Here is a 6,000-nt window from a genome sequence, read left to right on the forward strand (position 1 = left end):
CTCTTTATTATTTCCTTCCTACACTGTTTGGATTTAATCTGTTGCCCTTTTTTGCATCTTGAGATAGATACTTTAATTATTGATAGTAAATCTTTCTCCTTTTCTAATATATGCATTTATGACTATAAATTTCTCTCGAAGCTTGACTTTTGTCACATCCCACATATTTTAGCATGTTATATTTTTATTATCATCCATTTCAAAGTATTTTCTAATTTATTCTTTGTCTTAGGGTCATATTGAAAGATATTGGCTGATTTCCAAACATCTTGGGATTTTCTTTTGTTTTTTGTTCTTGTTCTTGTTTTCTAGCTAAATCCATTAGATAACAGAGCATTCTCTGTAAACTTTCAATCCATTGAAATTGATTCCACTTTTGAGACTTATTTTATGGCCCAACAGATAAACAATTTAGAGAAATGTTCAATGTGCCCTTAAAAGAAGATGTATTTCTTTGGTACATGGGTGCAGTGTTCTATGTATGTTAATTGGGTCAAGCTTACCAACTGTGCTGTTCAAATCTTTTATATCTTTACTGATTTTATTGCTGTCTACTTATTTTAATCAGTTACAGAGAGAAGTAAATTAAAGTCTTTCATTATGATTGTGTATTTACTCTGTTCCGTTGCTTGAATTTTCTTCCTTAGGTTCTCTTTTATACACAGGCTAGATCTTCTCTTCCATATCTATCATTTTCTCTCATATCTTTTCTCCCCCCATTCTCCAGTTTATTTTTATTTCTTTTTCCTTCTTTTCATCTTCTATTTCTCTTATGATATTATTTGTGTTATTTATTCACTCTTGTATTCACTCTAGTTTGCATTTCTGAGATGGTTTTTCTTTTTAGAAAAGAAAAATAGTTTCTCCTTACTAAATTCTACGTGAACTCTTTTCAAGTCTTCCTTTTGTCCAATCATCTCATTTATGAATTTTTATGATCCTGTGTTATGCTTTAATTGCATACCTTCAGTCATTTTTTAAAAAAATTCTTTTAGCTCATTTTGAAATATTAAAGTAAAAATGTCATTTGTTTTGTAGGCATGCCTTTCTAGAGAACCTCATTGTCTGATGACCTGTTTATGCTCATTAGTCCCTTTTCTTATTAAAACCCTGAGTGGGGCTGGGTTCCTTCCCTCAACTCTTTTCTGTTGCCCATGTTTAAGTGAGGTAGGTTTCCCTGTACTCCTGAATGGGAAGAATGGGCAGATTTCTTGGCCAAGATTCATGACTCTAGGGCTCCCCCTTCTGTTGCACTGGAAAATGGCTTTAAAATGTGGCTTTGGAGGAGTTTGAGAACTGCTTCCTGTTACACTCCCCTACTTTTATCTGGATCTTCTCTTTACTTGGTTCCTCACTGTCCTGTTTGGTTTGGATTCCACTCCCAGCCATTTCTCCTCAGCGTAGGGCTTTGTCCTAAAAGGGATATTTGGCTGGCAAGTTTCAACATTTCATGGGGAGATTTCATGTGCTATTGGGAGGATTAATTTACATCATAATTTTAAAGCACTTCTCAAGGTGCCTGGCAGATAGTGTTAAATATGGGATATTTATAATAATTATAATCATTAATACCTACCCATTTTTCCTACATACTAGTCCTACTCATAAACACAAGCTATTTCCTTGATGTGAGTCTCTCTTTCCTGCCTCCATGCCATCGCTCCTGCTATTCCACCCCCTGAAAACCATGTCTGCCACCTACCAATGCACCATGTCTGCCACCACGTCTGCCACCTACCAATCCTTCAAGAGCGTCTGAGTCTTGTGACATCAGTGGGTTAACTGAACCTAAAACCACTACTCTGGACCACTGAAGCTCCTCATTTCTAAACCACATATCCCAAACCCCCTTTAAAATTTTATGCCAATGACCTACCTTTTATTTAGATCTTTTACTCTGTGCTAAGCCCTGTACGTACATTACCTTTTAATCTCCACAGCAATACTTTGAGTTATAGGCATAGTTGGATAGGTACAGTTATTGGCCTTATTTTACATATAAGGACACTGAGGCTTAAAGAGATCAGATACTTATCCAAGGTTGATTGTTAGTTGGGATACAGCAGTGATTTTGACCAGGCAGTCTGGCTCCCAAGACTATAAACTCAACCATGGTGCTAAAACTTCTCTGGACTGTAGTCCCCATTAAAGACAGAATCCTATCTTGTGTGGCTCTGTAATCATCAGCACCTAGCATATAGTAGGTGGTCAGTAAAGACTTCATCGGTGAGTTACAATAGATGAATGTGCACAGTACTTTGTGCTGGTCAAATGCATAAGGCTTCAGGGTTTTAAGACAAAACTTTTCTAGCTGAAAGGCACATGGAAAAGTCTCAGACACTGCTCAATTTCTTCCAAAGAGCCATTAGTCAGACTCTTACTCAGAACTTTTTTTTTTTTTTTCCATTCAGCTTTAAGCTCAGTGAGACGTTTATATTTTCACAAGCCCTTGGCCACTAGTAACCCATTACAAAACTCCCAGACATGGCCAAGCATGGTCCTCAAGACATTCACAAAACCCACACCAATTTTCTAAACTCTATAATCTGAGGCCACCACTCTCACAGAGAAATCCCAGACCTACTGTTCTTTAATAGAAATATCAGAAAATTGGGAGCTCACTGATCAGTTAGAAATCCAATTTTTCCAGACGTTGGAATTTCACTTGGATGTGGACTTACTAGGCAGCTGTATGTGAACTGGGCTCCTGAGAAAGACCCAGCCTTGAGCCAGAAAACCTGGGTTTGGTCCCTGCTCTGTCACTTGTTGGCTGTGTAATGCTGGGCAAGTACTTCTTGCTGGGTCTCAGTCTTTCATTAAATAAAATAATTAGGAATAACAACATTCTGCTTATGTCACAACATTATTAGGGGTACATTCAATAATGTATGTGACAGTCTTTGTAAATTGTAAAGTCCATGCTATACAAAATCAAAAGAGTGAGCCATGGGAGCCAACTGGGAAGGCTGGGCTGCCATGTTTAAACAGCCATGAAGGGACCATTGAAGCAAATGAGTGAGCCAAGAAGGCACCTAGTGAAAAGTGAAGAAAGGAGCAGAGAAAGAAGAGGAGATGAAAGACTGCAAAGTCTGAAAGAGAAATACAGAAAGGACAGGAGAGAGGGAGGAGCCTGCTGTCTTTGTAGTTCCAGCATTCTGAAAGATTCCCACAGTAATATATCCTTACAGCAACCCTCATTATCTCTACTGATTTTTTTAAAAAAAGCAGGAGATTCTACTTCTACTACTCATTTCTATGATATACACATTAGCATTCTACATTCCTGTTTTATTAATAGCGACTTCTCAGTAGATATTAATGTGGTGGGGTGAACCTCAAAGCAAGGGTGTTACAAATGCCCTCTCAGTGCTGTCCAAGTTGGGTTGATTTCACATGAAAATGTCAGCATCCACCATGCTTAGATCTCTTTGTTAAAACAGGAAAAAGTTTCCATTAATTTAACGGTGTATGAATTCGCTGGTGGTTGCTATACTTATCAGAGGCTTTTGAATCTTTTGGAATAAAATAGAAAAAATAGAATAAAATAGTCTAGCACAGAGTAGGTGTTACTTTATTTGAATAGGAATATTTGAATAAATATGAATAAAACATTTATTGAATGAATAATATTTGTGAGATCAAATACTACAGAATAATTATCCTTAAAATCTCCCCTGCCGCAAAACACCTAGAAAGGTCAAACTAAATATAGTGACAGGTATCAGAAAACATAGATGAGATTTAAAATAAGTAAGAGAAATCCCAAGGAGCCAAAACCAAAGAAGTAATAACTAGGGAGAAAATCAGGCAGACCAGCCATGGATGCCCTGAGGGCATGTGCCTATCCAGGAAGACCAGACCCCAAGTTATAATGACCAGAGGAGTAAAAGGCAATCATGTCTTAGGGACAGGGGTGGGGTAGGAGAGATGAAGCTGAGATCATCCCACATAAAACCTAAATAAATGCTCAAAGGGCTAATAATGTCAATGAAAGGGGAGACTAGAAAAAGAAAGTATTTACTGGGAAAGGGAGTCAAGAAAGATACTTGTTTGTCTCACTCTCAAACCTGAGTGGAAGGACAAAATCTCTCCTAAAACATCATAACCACAGACCTACCCCTCCCCCTTCATTTGAGGTTCAAATTTACACCACATGTATGGGTTAGAATATGCCAAGCCAAAAAATTAATACAAATAGATGGGTTGGTAAAACTGGGAGGTGCCTCATAAAACCAAAGCAAACCTACTTTGGAGGAATTTCTCAACCCAGGCTTTGTGGGATTCCCACAGATAAAGACAATCAAGCATGAGCTGACAATCTAAACTTACAAGCAAAACGCTCGAGGATACAAGCCACTAAGAGGGGAGAGAGTCAGCTGATATAACAACATAAAGGATTTGATACACCAAGGGTTACAGGTATTGGCATGACTAGACATAAAATTTTAAATGAGTATGTTTGAATGTTTTTAAACTTTTTTAAAGGAATAGAAAACATAATCACAAAAGTTGGAACAGAATGAAACAGAGAGTTTATAAGTAAATAATAAATCACTGAAAGTAAAAATGAACTAAACAAAAATCTGGAAGTTTGACCACATACTGCATAGATAAGGCTAAGGAAAACAGGTCCACTCATGCATTGCTGTAGGAGTGAAAACCGATGCCAGCCCTATGGAGTGTATATATATGTATATATGTACATATGTATGTATATATATACTCTATATGTATATGTGTAACATATGTATATATGTATGTATATGTGTATGCATGTGTGCATGTATACATGTAGTTTATAACAAAATTGAACATATATAAGGTTCTGACCCAGCAATTCAACCTCTGGAAATTTATACACAGATACATCTGCACATACCCAAAATAAGATATGTACAAGGTTATTCACTGCAGCATTGTTTGTAAGAGAAAAAGACTGTAAACAACTCAAATGTCCATCAATAGGAGGCTGGCCAAATAAGTTATTGTTCATCCATATAATAAAATACTATACAAGTGTTTAAAAATAAAAGAATGAGGAAACTATGTGCTGATATGTAAATATCTCCAAACTATACTATTTAATAACAAAATCAAAGTACAAAGCAAGATGTATAACATGCTTCCTTTTGTGTGAGAAAGGAGAAAATAAGAAAACATTTCTACTAGTATTTGCTTGTATCAGTGTGAAAAAATTCTGAGAAGACACCAAAGAAACTAAAAAAAAAAAAAAAGAAACTGAAAAAGGTGGCACCTGTGGAGGTAAGTTGGGGGGGGGCAGGTGGGTAAAGGAGCAGGAAGGAGTTTAATCACTATATATCTTTTTATATTGTTTTGATTTTTGCATCTTGATAAATGTATTACCTAATTTAAAAACTCAATGGATGGATGAAATAGCACATTAGACAAAGCTAAAGCAAGAATCAGTGAACTGAAACAAAGAACTAGAGAAAAATAATGAGAACACAGTACAGAGAGACAAAAAGTAGACAAGAAAGAGTATAACAGACCAGGAAGAGAGAGTGAGAAGGCCTATTATATTGTTAATTGCAAAAGTCAAAAATAGAGAGAATGAGGGAGATGGAATATATGAAGGGATAATGGCCAAGATGTTTTCATCATTTTCCAGAATGATGAAAGATGTGAATCCTCAGGTACAGGAAGAACAAATCCCAAACAAGATAAATTAAAAGCAATTCATATCTGGATACATACTTCGTAGTACAATTTCAGAAAATCAAAAATGAAAAGGTCTTAAAAACAGTGCCTCCCTCACCCCAAAAAGACAAATTCTCTATAAAAGTAATGACAATTAAACAACAGCAACAATGGAAGCCAGAAACAGTGAAGTAATTTCAAAGTGCTGAGAGATGTCAACCAGCAATAACTTCAAAGTGTCAGTCAGCTGAAATTATGATTCAAAAACAAGGGTGCAACAAAGACATTTCAGGCAAACAGAAACTGAGAGTGTGTGCCACCAGAGACACCCACTGACGCACT

The sequence above is a fragment of the Eubalaena glacialis genome, chromosome 1, assembly GCF_028564815.1.
Source record: "Eubalaena glacialis isolate mEubGla1 chromosome 1, mEubGla1.1.hap2.+ XY, whole genome shotgun sequence".
NCBI classification, from domain to species: domain Eukaryota; kingdom Metazoa; phylum Chordata; class Mammalia; order Artiodactyla; family Balaenidae; genus Eubalaena; species Eubalaena glacialis.